Genomic DNA, 21179 nt, shown 5'->3' on the forward strand with positions numbered 1-21179 from the left:
GATGTACGGCCTCACATCGCAACGATAATTTGTTACCTTGACTTTCTCTCGTAACACTGACAACTTGAAAAAATGAAGGCACCAGTGGCAACGTCTTCACCGTTGACCTTGCGCGTAATGCGCCGGACGTGTGTCACGCCACGGTTCTTCATGTTGTCCATCAACTCGTCGTCAGTGTTCAAAATACGGTCGCGGTGAAAGATGACTCCGCGAACCAGGTTCAAGGACTTATGCTCCTCCACTTTGACGGGGATTTCGCCAAAGTGCTCGCACTTAAGCAACTGATCAGCTTGCAGTGCTGTACGAGTCTTTAGAAGCCAACTACGCGTCGCATTTTTCTAAGTTCATCCAGTTCGCCGTAGACGCCTTCGATGTGCCTACTAAAAAGGATCGACTTCACCAGCTTAAAATCGTGCCCATCGGTTCTGGTAGCGACCAGAAACCTAGCGAAGCTGGATCCCATTCCTTCACACTGCGCATGTTCCCAGGGAGCTGAACCTCTCAGACTTAGGTGGGGGACCACATTGAGAGAGCCGACTTCGTTTTAAAGTCATGCCCGATAGCTTCCTCCCCGAATGCCACCCACTCCGATCAGGGGTCTCAGTAGCCGAACCAAGCAGCCAAGGCAACACCCACCTGGTAGTAGCAGGTACTGCCCGCGGTCCGATGTTTGACGATGCCTAATACGGGATGACTGAGGCAATGAGCACTTGGACTCCCTTCCTGCATTCACCCACAATAGCATGTACCCCATAGCGTGTACAGAGCACTAAATATAGAGAAAAAAATAAAAAATAATTAATAATATGTCTTTCTGGCATTCGGCTGTGCGGGGACCTGTGTTGTCAGGCGGATACTACTGCCAAGGTACATGGCGCTCCCACCACGCAATGGTCCTGGGTGGACATTTGCGGGCTTTTGGGCGTAATCGCACACGTAAGAGGCCCATCTCCGGGCAGCAAAACATCAAAATTTGGAAATGGTCTACATCTGACCCTCGGAAAAATAATAAAAAAGAAAGGGACCATGGCCACATGACCCTTTAAGTCGCCTTCTACGACAGGCAGGGATTACCTGTGAATGTACTCAACCCCTGTCATCCACAGGAGGTCCAACACATTATACCAAACCGCAATCCATGTCCGCGCCTAGGTCGCCCCCTTTAGTCGACTCACACGACAGGCAGGGGGTACCGCGGGTGTATTCTACATGTGCGTCCCCCACCCGCAGGGGGTGGTGTGTTTGGTCCGCGAGAGGTATTTTATTTCCCTCAAGTCCGCCGGCAAGCCGGTTAGGACCCCCCTATCCGCCACCTGGGACGGGCCACGTGGGAGTATCACCTCTCCCCCTGCTACGCCTTCGTAACAGGTTCGTGGATAGGAATTTTAAGAGGGGCGGATGAAAATTGTCGTTATAACGGGGTTCTCGTTATACACTGTACTCGCTATAGTGGAATTCTACTGTATTCGTTAACCAAATTCTGTCACACAAAGATTTATACAAGACTAATCAAATGTCATGCTTCATGCTGTGGGTTACTGTAGTCACGTCCTAGTTCGTGGACCATGGCCAACGGCTGAGTGGCCTAGTAAGTGGTCCTGAGGGTCCGGATACCAGTTGCTATGGAATGGGAGTGGGCATCTCGGACATATTCTGAATCATGGCCCTGCTTGTGCTCAGGCGGATAGGACTATACAATCCACCAGTGGTCTATAACCCGTTAGAGGAGAGATTCTCACTTGGACTATGTGCATCCTGCTTCATGAATTTACCAAGCTCAGAACATTTTAAGCAAGCCTCAGACCTATGGGAGTAACGGAGTCCCACTCCCATTTGACAGGCTAGGGACTCCTTGGAAACAACTTGGCGAACGAAATGGAATTCGATGGGGAGCTATCAATATTAATGGGGCTTGTGGAGGAAAGAAAGTAGAACTGGCTGAGTCAGAAAAGAGGATGCATCTGGATGTGCTAGGAGTAAGTGATATTCGGGTAAGGGGAGATAATGAGGAAGAGATATTAGATTATAAAGTGTACTTGACGGGTGTTAGAAAGGGAATGGCAGAGTATAGGGTAGGGTTGTTTATCAGGAATACCACTGCACGCAACATAGTTTCTGTTAGGCATGTACACGAGCGAATGATGTGGGTAGATTTGGCAGTTGGAGGAATTAGGATGAGAACTGTCTCAGTGTATTCACCATGTGAGGGTGCAGATGAGGACGAGGTTGACAAGTTTTATGAAGCATTGAGCGACATCGTGGTAAGGGTCAACAGTAAGGACAGAACAATTCTAATGGGCGATTTCAATGCGAGTGTTGGAAATAGAACCGAAGGATACGGAATGGGTGATTGTTAAATGTAGGGAAGATATGGAAGCTAATGGGAATGGGAAGTGTTTGCTGGACTTCTGTGCTAGTATGGGTTTAGCAGTTACGAATACATTCTTCAGGCATAAGGCTTGAAACATGCTCATTTAGCATGTTCATAACATGTAAGTTTTCCTGTGATTGCTAAGAGTTTTAATCAACTCTTGTTTGACTTCACTTAACTATTTTCCAAACTGTAACACAGAGGGCAGCACCCCTGCTTTGAAAACGGATGGTCCATCTTTCCGCGATTCTTCGACTTCATCTCCTTGGCTTGATGTGTTTGTTGTGGCTGTGACCAGAGGAAAAAAGAAAGATGGAGTCGACTGTGATTGGTGTAGCTTTCCTTACTTACAGCTGGGCATTTATGAGGTTTAAACTCTACCTGTACTCATATTCCTTTTTTGTAATTTATCAACTTTAACTGCAGGTAGTGTGAGCTGTGTTTTCGTTCTTATTTTATGCTTATCTTGTGGCTATTTCAAGTGCCTTGTAACCGCGACTTATTGGTATACATCTTTGCCCCAAGAAATGAATGGGATGTGTGCTTGAGGTAATTATTGTGGTGATGGTGATGAGGTAACTGGGTCACTGAAAAAATTCTGACTATACGATTATTATTATTATTAACCCATTTAACCACCACATTGTTTTTAATTCATTTTAATTCAATTTATATTTATGTAGTATTTAAGAAGAACAAGGTACCTGATTATAATGTACTTAAAAAATAAACACTTACTGAATCACCTAAGCTATAATAATAATAATAATAATAATAATAATAATAATAATAATCGTATTGCCTCAGCTACCGTGTGCAGACATTTCGATTTGACGCCATCTGGCTGTCTGCTCGTCAATTTCGACGTTCCGTTTTACTCTAGGTCCGCCAGATGGCAGACAGAGTAAACCAGATCTCTCTTGGGCATCTATGGCTGAGATTTAATTTTGTCGGGTAAATACCAAATGTATCACCAGAGATCTTTTACATGCTGACATCGTACGACATGGAGTGTCGAATTGTCATTTTTCCGCCCTTCAAAAATCCGACTACCTCTGCCGGGTTTGAACCCGCTATCTTGGGATCCGGAGGCCGAAACACTACCACGGATCCACAGAGGCAGCTACCTAAGCTATGTAAACAGCTGAAGATGTTCTAAAAAAGAACGAAACATGTACTGTGTGTAATTAATTTGCTAAAATGCAAATATAAGTATCAAAAAGGTGGAAAATTTTTATTGTTATAAGTCTTTGTAGCTTTTAAAATACTGAGTGTTTTAAAAAGAACATTAATAATACGCAACTCAAAAAAGGTTGTGTACCACATGCATTTTTTGTATTCGTGAAGGATGTTCACTCTTAAGTGTTGTTGCACGACAGGCATACATCCAAATGACATGTTAGTGGATGTGGAGATAATACACAGTCTCAGAACAGTCCAGAAGTGTGTGCTGGTACAGTCACCTGCGGACGCAACATGACAAGCAGATTTGTGGCCTGTGCAGTATATATTCTCGAAGAGTCATTATTGCTTTTGACCATACGCACACAGTCACATTGCATCAGCAAGGGTTCCCTGTGAGGGCAATTGCCCACCTGGTTGGTGTACACTACAGTGGCGTTGTCAGGACATACAGCTGCTATCGTGTGAGAGAAAATGTTGAAGATCGTCCTTGCAGTGGTCGTCCGCGGTCAACAACAGCAGCTGACGACCGTTACGTACGAATGCTGACATGCAGGAACCCAGCAGACACAGCAACAGAACTGCGTAATGCCTTACAGCAAGCAACTGGAAGGGCTGTCTCTTCGCTGACAGTCAGAAATAGTCGCCATAGGGACCGCCTACACTCAAGTTCCTAGGCGAGAACACCTGCACGTACACCCGTATACTGAAGTGCCAGGTACAAATGGGCAAGAGAGCACTTGGACTGGACTCTGGAAGAATGGCAGCGGTTCCCCTTCACGGATGAGTGCCAAATGTGTCTAAGGTCAGATTATCATTGGAGGAGGATTGGGAGAGAGCAAGGTATCGCCAGACTATCCTGTACGCCATCCCACGTGCCTATCAGGGAGACAGATCCATTAAGTTTTCGGGCGGAATTATGTATGAACATCTCATGTCACTAATCGTCGTAGAGGCTGTACTGGTACACAATACCGGAACAGAATCTCCGTGCCCACTGTGCAACTATCCTGACAACATTTTGGCGACAGATTTGTTCTGCAAGATGACGTGTGCCTGCACTGCCGCAATCTTGTGAACCTCTTCCACAAGGAGGCCCACACCCATCAGATGGCCTGCGGTGTCTCCGGACCCGAATCCAATTGAATGTGCCTGGAATATGCTGAAAAAGGCAGTGCGATGACTAACAAATCCATCTCTCATCCTGACCGATCTCCAGAGGGCTGCTATCAAAGAATGAAATGAGGATTGACCAGGATAGCCCAAACCCCTTGTAGACAGCATGCCACAACAGGTCCGATAATGCTTCACTGCACGGGGTGGAATAATAATAATAATAATAATAATAATAATAATAATAATAATAATAATAATAATGCCATTGGCTTTACGTCCCAGTAACTACTTTTTCGGTTTTCGGAGACACCGAGGTGCCGGAATTATGCCCTGCAGGTGTTCTCATACATGCCAGTAAATCTACTGACACGAGGCTGACGTATTCGAGCACCTTCAAATACCACCGCCTGAGTCAGGATTGAACCTGCCAAATTGGGGGCAGAAGCCCAGCTCAGGATGGAATAATAATAATAATAATAATAATAATAATAATAATAATAATAATAATCATAATAATAATAATAATCGTATGGCCTCAGCTACCGTGTGCAGACATTTCAATTTGACGCCATCTGGCTGTCTGCTCGTCAATTTCGACGTTCCGTTTTACTCTAGGCCTCCACTAGATCGCAGACCGAGTACACTGAAATTCTCTTGGGCGTCTATGGCTGAGATTTAATGAATTTTGTCGGGTAAACACCAAATGTGTCACCAGAGATCTTTTACATGCCGACATCGTACGACATGGAGTGTCGAATGGACTTTTTTCCGCCCTTCAAAAATCCGACTACCTCTGCCGGGTTTGAACCCGCTATCTTGGGATCCGGAGGCTGACACTCTACCGCTGATCCACAGAGGCAGCTTAGGATGGAGTAACACCATACTTAAGATACAGAATCAGATTTCCATATCTGATAGGCAGATGAATGTTGCTGAAGAATTAGCGTTTGTATTGCACCTGTTGTTGCTTTTTCTTGATATCAATTGTGGTATACTTGACAAAGTGTGTATCTGCATCCCATACATTGCATGAAGTATACTACCCCATTTGTACATGACACATACGCGTGAAGAAAGAACAATACTTTATATGAATTTCACAAAACTTAAATGATTGTCTTATACCTTTTAACTTTTATATATTTAAATGTGCCATTGTCTTCTTTGCATGAAATGTATTTTAAATAGCATATAATTGAAGGAGTCATTCAACACAGATTTCAATTACCTAGCTTACTGTTATTTCAAACGCATTTCACTTTGTTATTGTAATTTCAAATTCGGATTCACATTACTCATTTTGACAAAGTTTAAGCCTAATAAAAAGTATACTGTATAAGCACATGCAGCTGCATTTAAGCATATTTAGTCGACTATAAACAACGCAATATGAAAGTCTTTTTAAAGAACTATTACTAGTAAAACTTGAACGTTAATGCTATATTCAAGGTCAGGTGTAAACAACCAACTTTTTCATATATTGTAATTCTTTTAATGTGTTAAAGATAGATATCTTTTTAATATTCTTGATCCTCTAAACTTAGACGTAAGAAGCAGAATTTCACTTCTAGACATACTACCTAATGTCTATCAAAATATGACATGTTTATTTGTAAGATACAACTGTTAAAACATGTATTCTAATGTGTATGTAAATGACAGCTGAGGATGACTTGTAAAAAAATTTAGTATTGATAAGGTGGATCTCTTTCTTTCTATGACATACTATAGATACCAATACGGAACATCATGAAATTTATTAATCAAGACTTGTCCATAAAGAAAGAATTTTTTTAAGAAGTTGATAGGCAAGTTCAATCTCCACTCTAACATTACACAATTAGCGTTCTCTTCTGAAAATGTTTGGTCCATGTGCATGCGGTAGAGGTGGACTATCAACTTGCTTAAAATGTGATTCACCAGGCGAGTTGGCCGTGCGCGTAGAGGCGCGCGGCTGTGAGCTTGCATCCGGGAGATAGTAGGTTCGAATCCCACTATCGGCAGCCCTGAAGATGGTTTTCCGTGGTTTCCCATTTTCACACCAGGCAAATGCTGGGGCTGTACCTTAATTAAGGCCACGGCCGCTTCCTTCCAACTCGTAGGCCTTTCCGATCCCATCGATCCCATCGTCGCCGTAAGACCTATCTGTGTCGGTGCGACGTAAAGCCCCTAGCAAAAAAAAAAATTTGATTCACTGTGCTGTGTGACATGTCCAGGTCTCTAGCTACCAGTGTACTGATGCGTGGGTCTGTGTCTATTATGCCCAGTACAACGCGTCTCTCTGCAAATAACCTTACTCCTTGTGGGTAGGGTTAACTTCCAATAAGTAACCAGGGGATCCTGACCCCTACAGAGCGCGTCCCCAGGTGGCGGATAGGGGGCTCCTACAGTATGTAGGGCTGGTTGAAATAACCAATACAACCCGCGGACCAACAGGTAGCCCAATTCCTGGGGGTTTTAAAATACCGGGACACCCTCTCTCCAGGGGTCATAAATATGGAGGGCCCTTGCCCTGGGTTAAGGGTGAAGACCTCAACGGCGTCTACGGCGGAGAAGATGGACTTTGGTACGGCGGAGATGGCGGAAGAGGCAACCCATCCTTCTGGGGTGTACAGATGGAACCTACTGCCTTGTAGGACGAGGAAGGCATCCTCAAAGGCTAAGGGAGTAAACCCTGAAAGAAAATCCTCTTATGCGTTAGGCCTAGCAAGTCAGCAGGAGAGTATTGAGTATAGTTGCTTTCAATAAGAAAAAGAGCCTCGGAAAAAATATTATAGACCGGACTGACACGTCCTCTCAGACAACTGTAGAGTATGATGACCGTAAGGCTGATGATATACAATGTTCTGAAAGGAAACCCCAAATAAAAAAGAGACCCAAATACCGAATTGGAACTATGAACATTCTATCATTAACTGGAAAGTTAGAAGAACTCCTAGACATGATGGATAGAAGAAAAATATCAATATTGGGATTAAGTGAGACCAAATGGAAAGGGATTGGATGTAAGACACTTCGTGGAGGTTATAAATTATACTGGAGTGGACAGGAGAAGGTAGCGAAAAATGGTGTTGGATTCTTAATTAACGAAAGGACTGATGCTACAGCTGAAGTTATCTGCAAAAGTGATAGAATCATCAAAGACTTTGAGAAAGCCAGGCCACTAGAGAGGACACCACCTACTGCACACCATTAGAACTTCATTGACGGTTTCCACTAGATTACTACAATTTACTGTGCATCTGTCTTCCACCTAACACAGCTTCTCATATTTTTATATGCGGCTCTTCCGACCCCTCTATAATAAGGCAAAACACCAGCCAACATTATGAAACAATAATGAAGAAAGGGACCGCTAGATTGAGAAAATATTGAGAATGCTGCTATTTCTAAAGCCTTAAATTTCATGGTGTTTTTTCTCCTTATCACAGGCTTTTCGCCTGCAGGTTAATTCAGGCTTGGTTTCTCTCAAAATGTTTGCTCCCGCTCTCCTCCTGACCAATTTGAGGTGATGGGTTTCCACTAAGATGATTTTGACAGCGATTTCAAACTGTTTTGTGATTTTTATAAACCAATAGTTTGTAAACTATGAGGTCCACAACCTCACCATGTGCTACTATTATTCATTTCCATCTACATTTGTTTTCTCATTCCCTTGTTTCTTAGGTTAACGCAGTTTTTAGTATCTATTATTATTTCAAATTAACACCTGTTTCACTGAATTTTGTCACAATAAATTGTTTTTTGCTCTGCATATTGATGTAAATATTGTATATTTGTGCTAATTTTGTTTCCGTATAGGCTCTCTTTTGTTTGTTTTTTCATTTGCGCTTTCATTATGTTTTTTAGCATTTTTTCAAATCATATTATGTAAATTATTCCAACCCCCCTAATTTTTTTCACTGAAGATGGCTCAAACGAGCCGAAACATGTCTGATCTTGTTTACTCCGTCTAATGACGGAATATATGATGTATTGATTTGGAGGATACTTTCATTTTTCGCAAACATTGTAAAGTGAAAACCGTCAATACGGAATGATTCTAATATCTTGTAACTCAAGATCTATTTCGAAAAGCTGCTGAATGGAGATACAGAAAACATAACGGACAGAGGAGAGCCAAGTCGAGGAACCACAACTGAACCACCAATTACATGGCTTGAGGTTGAAAATGCGCTCAAGAGCATGAAGAAAGGAAAGGCAGTGGGCGTAGATGAACTAAGTGCAGATATGCTGAAAGCAGCGGGAGTTCCAGGAATCCAATGGCTCTATAGACTGCTCAACAAGATATGGGAGGAAAATACTATTCCTGAGGACTAGAAGATGGGCATCATTGTACCTCTGTTCAAGAAAGGAAGCCAACGAAAATGTACTAATTACCGTGGTATCACACTACTGTCTCATGTCCTGAAAATATTGGAAAAAATAATAGAGACCAGAATCAGAGATATTGTTGAACCAATTTTGGAAGAAGAGCAGTATGGTTTCAGACCAGGAAGGTCAACTACAGACCTTATATTTGCAATTAGGATGCTAATGGAAAAATACTGGGAGAAGAACAAGCCTTTATTCCTAATATTTTTGGACATTGAGAAAGCATACGATAGTGTACCAAGGGAAAGAATTTGGCAATGCATGAAAGAACTTCAAGTGCGAGACAGCCTCATAGACAAAGTGAAAATGTATAGTGGGAACAGAAGCTGTATTCAAGTAGGATGTGGTTTGTCGGACTGGTTTGAAACAAACAGAGGAGTGCAGCAGGGCAGCTCATTGTCACCACTTCTATTTATTATTGTAATGGATGTAGTAATGAAATCTATTGAAAGGAAAGAACACGGAGATATCAAAACCTTCACATTTGCAGATGATGTTGCGATCTGGAGTGACTCAGAAGATGAATTGGGAGAGATAATACAAAGCTGGAATGAGGAGTTTAAGAAATATGGTTTAAACATCAGCAAGACCAAGACGGTGGTGATGAAAGTGTATGGAGAAGGAGCAGAACCAATAGTCATGTTAAATGAAGCTCAACTGGACAGCGTTCCAGTTTTCAAATACTTGGGTAGCGTTATATCAAATGACAACCTAGCAAAACATGAGGTGAACAATCGAATCAATAAGGCAGCACAATTTTACCACCAGGTAAGACACCTGCTGTGTGATGAGCAAATACCCATGAAAACAAAAATGACATTGTACAAGTCCTATTATACACCAATTCTTACATACAGTCTCGAAACCACAACACTGACCAATAGAGATAAATCCTAACTTCAGGCAGCTGAAATAAAATTCCTACGCACTATGATCCAGAAAACCAGGAAAGACAAGATTAGGAATGAGAAAATTAGAGAAGTAGGAATAGACAATTCTCTCCTAAATAAGATTCAGATATCAAGACTGAAGTGGTTTGGTCACATGAAGAGGATGCCAGTAAACAGAACTGCAAGGAAGGAATTTGACAGAAAGGTAGAAGGAAGACGACCCGTGGGAAGGCCACGAAGGAAATGGATAGATTTAGTTAAGAGCGATGTAATGCTGAGAGGTCATGATTGGGACAAGTTGGTGGAGGAAGAATGGTACAAGGACAGGATGAGATGGAGGAGGCTCATATACCACACCCGGGAAACTGGAGATGGTTTAGGATGATGATGATGATGATAACGCGTCTATCACAATTTCACACAAGCCTGTTTCACTGGCTTTACATTGGACGCAAATAGCTCAACTTGAGTCCGTTTTACTACAGCCCGAAAAGTGTATGCACAAGGGTGCCTCCCGTCTCATTCTAGATACCTTTCAGCCTACACTCTAGCTGCCTTCCAACTCCAAATTGTAAAAACTACAAAATCTTCACAGAAAAATTTACAACAACTGAACAGTGCAACTCTGCATGTCTGGCTGCCACATGATAACAGTAGTAACAGCCATAATCAAAAGTATGTCTGCTAGTATACGTTTGGCCCTGAAACAAGGTATAAGGGGGAGAACCTAACTGGTACCGTGTTTAGGTGGAGTGAGGTTTGTCCCAAACTCACCTTTGTATCGTCCTTTTTTTGTTAACTTTTTGCTGCGAAGTCAAACTCAGTTGTGTCGACTGGTCCAGCTACACCTGGACTGGTGGAGCTCATTTCAGCAGCCATAGCCATTCTGGTACTTGTCATACTGGTACATATCCTACATGACATTCTCGTCTGACAACCCTGTAAAAGAATATTGTAATTAGTCCACCTCAATACAATAAATGTTAAGTAATAACACATTAAGGCCTGGTTTCATCAATACATGTTAGTACTTAACAACCTGATAAATCATTTAAACACACAATTTACAGTATTAAAATTTGCACTTCATCAACAACTGTTAATGTTTGAAAAGTGCCTCCAGGAGGCTTGATACTGTAAATTAGGGAGCAAGTGCTCCAGGTATTACGGGATTTCTGCCCTTTGTAAATTTATGCTCCTCTGTCAAGTTTAATCTGGAAGCTCAGAAATTGTAAAACTAAGGGGTTGTAGCCGAAGTGTGTTAAAGATTTGAAATCTTGGATTTTTTCTAAGTCTTGTTTTTTAAATTGCTATATTATTATTCTCTCATAAGTGAGAAATTGTTGCTTTTTTGAAAATATAACCTTCCATTTCAGTTTAAATTCTTTCTTGACAAAGTAGTTAGACCCATTCCCCCCAGCACCTTCTTTCACCTCTGCTGATCTACCAAACCACGGTAACAATATCATTGACAATTTACGTGGAAAGTCTGTTGCTGATGTATTTGAAAAATGTTTCTTTGATGCGTTTGGGTGTTTACAAACAAGAATTCTCTCCAAAAAGTGGCGGTGGCCACGTTTTACCCATATGTTGGATGTTGCAGTCATAAATACTAGGAGAGCATACCAAACGGCCAATGAAGAAGATAATGAATCTCAGCTAGATGTACGAAGGAAGATAGCGCTAGCGTATCTTTCTAAAACATCAGGTTCAACACCCAAACACAGACGCCCTCAAAGCAGCTAACTCCTAAAAGGCAGAGTAAGCACTGTAGTCAGGTTCCATTCAGGAAATCATTTCATTACACCGATTGCAACTCAGAGAAGATGCGGGCATTGCAAGAAGAAGACAAGGGTTTGTGTACACTGCGATGTGCCACTGCATGATAAATGCTTTGTTCCATTCCACACACGATGAACGTTAGCTGACATAAATTTGAGTGCCTTACTCCTGTTGCACATTTCATTGGAGCTGAAGGTTTATTTCTTGTGGCAGAATTCTGCTTTGTGACCAATTTTCTGCGATACTGTGAAAATCCTATCTCAACTTTTTTTTTTTTTTTACATCTTATGGTTATAAAATTTGTCGGTGAATAGATGTAGAGTCATAAAATAAGTAAATATGTTGTGAAGCAATAAATGAGTGCCTATGAATGCACAGTATCTGTTATTTTTCATAAATAAAATAGTGTAACCTTCTGCTACCGTAAGTTGCCAATGTCCCAATTTCAATGTCCCAAAATTGGTTGTTTTACGTCGCACCGACACAGATAGGTCTTTAGGCGACGATGGGATAGGAAAGGCCTAGGAAGTGGAAGGAAGCGGCCGTGGCCTTAATTAAGGTACAGCCCCGGCATTTGCCTGGTGTGAAAATGGGAAACCACGGAAAACCATCTTCAGGGCTGCCGACAGTGGGGCTCGAACCCACTATCTCCCGATTACTGGATACTGCCCGCACTTAAGCGACTGCAGCTATCGAGCTCGGTCCCCTTAGTTTTAGGATCCTGCATCGAAATATAATAAAATCCCATTTTCTCGCTTATTCTTGCCCCAAACATTTAAATAAGTCAAAAATAGAGTAAAATTCAGTTTGAATTAATTTTGGTAGGTAATGGGTAAAAGGGGCCTAAAATCTAGGTCATCGGCCCCTAATGGTACGAAATATTACAAATTAAAAATTCAAAATCATCCACTGACCAAATTAAAAAATGTCATGAAGAATGAATGGATTGATATGAATTTAGAACAATCAGTGGATCCGACCAAAAAACTATCATAAAATAGTATTACCGACCAAGGGACCCCTTCTAAAGCACAATCCCGAATCAAGGATATTTGTTGTCCAAAGGGGTCCAAAATCCAGGTCAACGGCCCCTCATAATGGCACTTATCGCTAGTAAAGTAGAACCATGGTATTTGTCATGTTGGGGTACTAAGGGCTGATCTGATGTGAGTCTTACTTCATAATAAATAGGATTGATAGGTGGAACATCTTTCTTGACCTATGGTGTTTCTCACATAATGGCGCCACTCATAGGCAATGCAAACCTATGATGTTCCTCACCTAATCACGGACGCCGGTATTCCCATGGTGTTCCTCATATGGCGGGTCCCCACTGTCACTGCTGTGTTTACTTTTGTTACCAACATGGCGTCCACTTGCCGCGACATGGAGCCTAATGATATTTATGAACTTTTATGAGACAGTGGCGATACTGACAATGATTTGTTGATTCTGATGGTGACATTAGTATTCCCGAATCCAAGAATGATATTTCGATGAGGAGGAAATTGAGGTGGAAGATAGTGGAGAAAGCGATGATGTACGGGATGATGAACGGAAAGTTTATGAAGAAGGCGACTGTGTTTTTTCCAAGTATTCTCACAACAGTGCTATGGGATACATGCCTCCTACTACAGGAAAGAAGCTGGTAACTCCTTTGTATTTCTTTTTTGTTGCTGTTCCCGGTTTCACTGTTCTCCGAAATATGTAAGGAAATTAACAGATATGTAACACACTGTATTACAAAACGTATGCCGTTGCAACAACATTCCATATGGTGGGACTGGGTAGATGTTACCGTTGCTGAAATGATGGCATTTCATGGTGTTGTTCTGAACATGGCATGTACAAAAAGCTAAAAGAACATTTTTCAGATCTGTGGCATCGACCTTCTGTAAGGACATTTTTTCTTGGAAACTATTTCTTTAGATATTCTGGGGCTTTCATGTTTCACCCCCTCCAATATCAAGTGCACCAACAATGGTTACAACAGTCTTACAACATGTAGGGAAGTCATTCTTGGAATTTTATAGGCCAAGTCAGTATCTGACAGTTGACGAATCGTCTGTAAGCTTCAAGGGGCGTGTCCTTTTCAAAATGTACAATCAACAAAAACCAACAAAGTGGGGGATCAGGACATATGTTATTGCTCACGCATTGAATGGTACGCTTTGTCCACGACTCCTTACTTTGGCTCCTTTACTATGCTAAATTTACTTTTCCCTGGTTTGACATTTGGCAGTAGCATAGTTTTACAGGTGGTTACAGATGTACTTTAAGTCACTCAAGCTGTAGGTTTATCATTTGTTTTCTGATCGATTTTATACTAGTATGAAAATGGCAAGAGAACTGTTGAAAAGGAAAATTCGTGCCTACCTGGGACTGTGGTATTGAATCGGGACTACCACCTCAGCTGAAGGATAGGAAACTAAATCTGAAGAAGCATGAAATCCATACTCTGCGGAAGGAAGAAAAGTTCATGGTATTTTCGTGGAAAGACAAGCGCACTGTCAGTTCTTAGAACATGGCACAACAAAGCAATGGTGGAGGTAGTCAGACACTACCAGAATGGGCAAGGAGAAGAAAGAATTTTGAAGCCTGTTGCCATTGTAGATTACACAGCCAAAATGGGAGGGATTGATCATGCTGGTCACTACTGCTCATCTTACGGTTTCGTAGTGAAAAGTCAAGTCTGTGTTGGAGGTAGCTATGTTGAACAGTTTTCACCTATATAAGTTGCAACAAAAGGCAGAAAATAAGCCTGAGGTGAATCACAAAACTTTCAGGGACAGAGTTATTATGGGGATTGTTGGGGACGTTAGGAAAACAAAAATGCCCGTAAGCATGGCCGACGGAGCAGCTGTGATGAAGAATTTCGACTGAACGGGAAGCTACACATCATAGATGCTCGTGAAGACAAAAAACCAAGGATTGTGCTATGCGTCCCGACAGGAAAATGAAAGGAGGCAGAAAGGAGACTTTTTTTTGAGAGACCTGTCCAGGGAACCCAGGACTACACCCGAACAAAACCTTCCGGAAGTACCATACTTTGAAAAAATATCGCTGATAATGTGGTTAACTTCACTGATAAATTTGCAGTTCATATTATTAATGTAAAAATTCAGCTTTTTACTTTTGTGAGTCATTCCTTCCCATATTTGCCCAATGTCAAATTGGACCTGTGCAGGATCCAGGCAGAATATCAACTGAACTCCAAAGGGTTAAATCTAAATAAAAAATACCTCACTTACCGCACCTCAAATTTTTGCTATTACCGCTTAGTACGATCACATTTTTTTTTTTTTTTTTTTTTTGCTACGGGCTTTACGTCGCACCGACACAGATAGGTCTTATGGCGACGTTGGGAGAGGAAAGGCCTAGGAGTTGGAAGGAAGCGGCCGTGGCCTTAATTAAGGTACAGCCCCAGCATTTGCCTGGTGTGAAAATGGGAAACCACGGAAAACCATCTTCAGGGCTGCCGATAGTGGGATTCGAACCTACTATCTCCCGGATGCAAGCTCACAGCCGCGCGCCTCTACGCGCACGGCCAACTCGCCCGGTGATCACATTTTTGCTAGCCCTGAAAATGTTTGTCATCCCTTGTGAAAAAAAACAACAAAAACATTATTTCCAACTCATTAAGAGCCCTCATCACAGTTGTGAGATAAAGGAAAAAGGCCTTGAATTCCGAAACTTCACAGGATAAGATGCACCTTTGGGGAGCAAGCTGTCAAACTGAGGAATGGTCCAGTCTGCTTGCTGGTTAGCAGCGACATTGCTGAGTAACACAGTGAACCTGTTTGTGCTTATATTTTGTATTCCATTCAGAATTTTTTAGAAATATTTTTTGTGTTGAGTGGTAGAGTGAATGGTAACAAATATTTGTCGCATGATCTGGATTAGAAACAATAGTGTGAAGTTGACAAGCATGGTGCTTTATTTGTCTTGAGAGAGCCTAGTTATAAATAGAGAAAAATTCTTGGAATTTCTTACTAATGAAGGCAAAATTAAAATCTTTCAGAAAGTCGACTGGCATCCGTATCTAAGGTCACAGAGGTGGCGTGGCGCAAATGTTAAAAATCACACGAGTCTTGACTCGACGACTCGAGTTGGTCGAAGATTTATCTAATTCAAAATGGCAGGCAGTCATTCAAAGGCTTGCAGTCACACATGGTCGAGTATACCCTATAACTCTTACAATAATATATGTATTTATGACTCTCCTGTTCAATACATTATTTCATCTTTCAACTACTTATCAGTCATCTTCAGCGACCTATATTAAAACATTACCAAATTATAATATATGTGTACATTGTAAAGTCCTTATTATTTGGGATATTTAAAGTCCAGTAAAAGACTGTATCAGTGTCCATCATACATAACATTGCAAGCTATGCCTTTTGTCTGTTGAAATAAATAGCTTTTTGTTGTATTTTAATTTATAAGGACTATTAACTCTTTCAGCTCGCATGTCGATAACAGGTTGAAACTGCCGTTCAGCGCTAAAACTCGTGTCGAGCTCTGGTGATGAACTTTCCGAGGCAAGTGATGAAAGTCATCTGAGTAATAAGGGAGGTGATAATGTGTTGCCGCGACATGCACGTCACCAGCATGTACAAAATTCTAATACTGCTTGGAGATTGTGGACTACAGACGATTTAGGCCTGCCTAAATACCCTTTTAGGTCAGTAAGTGGACTTGCAAGCCATGACATTAGGCCTGTTACAGAATTACAGTACCGGCCAATATTTTTTACATACCGGCTACTAACCTCCATTACGAATGAGACTAACGAATATGTGAAACTTCAGATAAACTAAGATATTCAAATGAGTATTTGTCCTTGTTTTTTACATCTGATACTCCTAATACACTTCTCTTTTTTTCCTTACCTAAATTAGGGCAATGAAGATTACGGGTGTTCTAACCCTACTCTTTGAGCTAGTTATAAAGTTGATCTACGTTTAGCAAGGACTGGGAAGCAGTTTATGGATACGCCACTAACAATAAGCACTTTGTTGGACATAGAGGAGACAATGAATCGTACATCAGCTCCAGCATTTAGCAAAATATGACAACAACTCAGCAAATTAGCAACATTGCCAGGAATTTGCATGAACAATTGCCAGCAGAAATTGCAAACTTCTCAGCATACTCCATCACACTTGAGTCGAGGGATATTAGCAACATTGCTCGGTTAGGCATTTTGTTTTTATTTTTTTTGCACGGAATAGACGATAACCTACATATAATGGAAAAGCTTCTGGGTAGGATTTTAATGAAGGACACTACTATACGGACAGTTATTTTACAAGCAGTCGAAACGGCAGCCGAAGGAACAGGACTCGCTTCGGAAAAGCTTAATATTACATGTTATAAATCTCATTGTTGGTCCGCATTGAAAATTTACAGTTCAACAACAAGAAAGGTGTTTTAATTCAATCCACCTATTCAATACTTGTATTTCCACTTATAGTGGTTACGTAAATAGACTCACAGTTAAATGGGATATGTTTCGCCCTCAATTAAGGGCATCTTCAGCCTAAAAACAATCAAGAGTACAACTAATATTAAAAGTGGAAGCTAAAAGTTTAGCCAGTTATTAAAATTCGGGACATAAAAATGTGAAAAATGATACAATATATAAAGATGCTAATGTAAACACTGTCAATGATTAAACTAAAATCTTGTCCGGACACTAAAACTTCTATTAAAATTCCAATTAAAACAATTCCACTAACATTTTTAATGAATTGTATACAGAGAGACCTTCCTGTCTAAACATGTTTACCTACACGATATACTGGCAATGAAGTATTCACTTTTACTTGTGATCTGTGGGATATTTTAGTGCCCTGTGCGCCCGTCAGACACAACCCATGCAGTCATGCAAGATTTCTCATCATGTTATTCTGTCACATTTACAAACTGCAGTCATACAGAGCGTTTTGTTAGTTCCTATACCAAATATGCAGCAAAGGAAGAAGAGCATGAAATATTGGGATTAAAAGAATGGTGTGCATATTGCAAAGACACAAAGATTCGTTACAATATAAATTTATTAAGGATGAGGTGTGTGTTTAATAGAAAAATTGTTGATGTAAATTGTATAATATTGTATTCTAGGAAAATGTTCTTTTCTCTTGTTAATTTAAAATTTAGTGCTTGAAAATAATGTATTTTAGTGTACCATTTGCCACCGAGGTAGACAACTCATTTGCAAATAAAGAGATTTTGATTTGATTTGATACTCGTGCTGCCAATGGAAAAAGTACCAGTGTTTGGAGCCCGCTGTATTTCTGAGGAATGTTCTTGAATATGACATGTAAATGTTCCAGTGAATTGAACTAACTGTTAGGACGAAATTGTCCAATTTTCATACATTTTGAGTTGTGTTAAATAGAACATTGTGTAAAAATTCAGCAGTAACGAAAAATGCATTTCAAACTAGTATCAATATGATTAAATATTTTGATTTTGTGAACAAAATTGGATAATGCTGCATTTATAACGGAATAAGATTAACGAGATTAAACTAACTTCAAGGATTAAAACGTATTTCAGTCACCCGTTCACTGGCGAGTTAACGAGCAAAGGCAGCATTTCTTCCTCAAAAAATGTTGAGTAGTTTACAATTACATTCAGCATACCATAAAATACATTACAAAACCTACTCCCGGATAACTTGCTTCTCGGCGCCACAAAAGAAAAATAAATAATATGAATGTTTACCTCGTATTATTTCCTGGAGACTGATGTGGTCAAGACTAAGGCTGGGCACCAACAAACCCGCTCCTAGCCCCCTAATATTTATAATTAACGAATGATGAACAGATAACGAAACATACATCATCCACACTACTCGCAATTACTATACAGCAAGTAAGCAGATGATACACCAGCGAGGCCACGGCCATTTACCAGAACTTTCACCTGAATATGGCGTGGCCTGACGTGGCATCATTTGAATTCATCCAAGGCAGGGTCGCCACCGGAAAAAATATTTTCGTACTAAATCATCCCCTAAAAAGGTACTAGATTATGGTAAAAGGAACTAAAGGAACTAAATATTCACAAAGGCAGTAAGTTATAGAAATTAAAGTATACTTATCAAAAATACACATTTATTAAATGAGAACAGAACATACCGGTTTTCATCTTCATATTTCACTCTTCTCTTAATCCTTGGAAAACAATGCCGAAGCAATAAACTGTTTTGAAATGTGAATATTACGTATGTTTTAGTTTCTCATTTGTCAGAAGGAGCCCATTCATCATACAGGATTGGAGTTTGTTTCTAGAATTGGTCTTATTGGTAGTAACAGCAGAAAAAAAAAACCGGTCTGTTGGAGCAGAAGAATGTAGTAAACAGAACACTGCCTTCACAAAATTCGTTAAATTTGGAAAGGTGTAGTCGCCTACAGGATTTTTAATTTCAAAAACACCGGGCGAGTTGGCTGTGAGGTTAGAGGTGCGCACTTGTGAGCTTGCATCCGGATGGTAGTGGGTTCGAACCCCATTGTCGGCAGCCCTGAAGATGGTTTTCCGTGGTTTCCCATTTTCACACCAGGCTGAAAACCTTTTAAGTTTATGTGGACTTCGCTTACCACTATTTCCCATCTAATTTTATTAACACTTTCTGTAATTACAGCCGGGAAATATATAGCTAATGGGATTATACTGATGAAACTGCCACCTCATTAGTAATTTTCCAGGTTCGCCATGGACAGATTTCTTAAAATAGGATCACGAAAATCCACCGTCCAAAAAATCTGTTTACAAATTTCAACATGGCTCTGAAGCTTCTTATCAATTTCTTTCTTGTTCTTTTGCTGCACTAGAAGAGTTTATACTCTACCCCGTAAAAGGTACAAGATTTCCATAAAAAGAACTAACGTCCTAAAAATGATCATGAAGTACTAGATCTAGTACTAAAGTACCAGAGGTGGTAACCCTGCAGGCCTGACCACGGCCACCTAGATCAATGCTGCGAAACCGTTGCAATGGTTAGTCAAGCCATCGCCCTCTACTATGACTGCGCTAATACGCCTTCTCATTCGTCCAGTTCGTTGCCTACGTGATTAGTAATAAGGCCTCCGCGTGGCAGCTTATGCAGCGTGCAATACGTTCTAGTTCCAGACTCGCCGCTAGACTGCGTGTTACTCCTCCACTGTTTAAAATAGACTTATACGGAAATAGTGAACAAAAAGTTAAGTTAGTGAGTTTTTAGGTGATATAGGCCTTAAAATTAATTATATAAAGCGTTGATTTGTGTATTCAGCTTGTGGTGAGTACATAGTTTCTATTTAAACATAAAATTAAGATATTTTTTTATGAATATTCATGAATATACAAGGTTCTGTATTTGGCGCCGAGAGAGTTATTTACTGTAAACATTCTATTCACAGGATGTTTATTGCACGTGATAAACAATGGTTTATTGCTGTGTTCCATTCTGCAAAAGTAAACTGCAGAAAGGTCGTGGGATTTCCTTCCACGAGTTCCCAGTAAATGCAGAATTACGAGAAAAATGGGTCAAAGTTATATCTCGTCGGGGTGACGAGAAAAATAGCATGTGGCAACCTTCCTCAAAATCTGTAGTATGTAGCGAACATTTTGAAAGTACGTGCTTCAGCATTTAAACTAAAATCAGACGCCTTCTTCCGAATTCAATTCCAACGCTTTTTTCAGGGTACCCATCGTATTTTCATGACAAGAGCAGGCTTAATAAAACGCGTAAGCTACCCAAGAAACGAAGCTATGAAGATGCATTCACGTAGCCAAGTACAAATGTTTCACATGACGTACAAGAAGAGCAAAGAGAAGACGAAAAAGCCATCTCACGTTCAGTCCAAGTTGACATGACCCCCCAGTATAAAGTACAGTCAACTTCCACAACTAAGGTAAATGCGAGACAACTGGCATCGCGTACTCTCAAAAGGAAAAACCTTATCATAAAACAATTGAGGTGCAAGAATAGGAAGTTGCTTGCTGAAGTGAAGAAACGAAAGAGAAAATCGTATGCAGATAAACTCTTTGCTACACTTCAGGTTTCTAGTGAAGCGAAGGACTTGAAAGCTACGTTTTTACTTGAACAACTGAAGGCATTTGGCAAGAAAAAGATACAGTATACAGAAGATATTATAAAAATTTGTGTTCTGTGGCAGAGGAAATCGCCAAAAGGCTACGAATTTGCTAGGCAGATGGAAATATTGCATTTGCCACACAAAAGTTCGCTAATGAAATATATTGGCAGATCATCTGGAGAAACAGGAGTTACACAGGAGATAAAAGATAGGTTGGAAGCAGAATTACAGACACTTTCTACGAAACAGGAAAAGGTTGGCTCTCTTATTATCGACGAAATGGCAATATAGCCTAAACTTATATATGATCGACAATTAGACCAGTTTCATGGGGGTAATGAACTTGCTACGGAAGGAGAATTAGCTAACAGATTG

General features: G+C 40.6%; 1 long non-coding RNA gene across 1 annotated transcript in view; it reads right to left on the bottom strand.

Moving 5' to 3' along the window:
• Positions 1 to 18651, bottom strand: part of LOC136872552 (uncharacterized) — a 29931-nt gene extending 11280 nt beyond the window's left edge. The window contains exons 1-2 of the long non-coding RNA XR_010859950.2: positions 18451 to 18651; positions 10708 to 10872 (exon numbers count right to left, since the gene is read on the bottom strand). This is a non-coding gene — a long non-coding RNA (uncharacterized lncRNA). The remainder of the gene's footprint in view (positions 1 to 10707; positions 10873 to 18450) is intronic.
• Between the last annotated feature and the right edge of the window lie 2528 nt (positions 18652 to 21179).

The sequence above is a fragment of the Anabrus simplex genome, chromosome 4 (assembly GCF_040414725.1).
Source record: "Anabrus simplex isolate iqAnaSimp1 chromosome 4, ASM4041472v1, whole genome shotgun sequence".
NCBI lineage: Eukaryota > Metazoa > Arthropoda > Insecta > Orthoptera > Tettigoniidae > Anabrus > Anabrus simplex.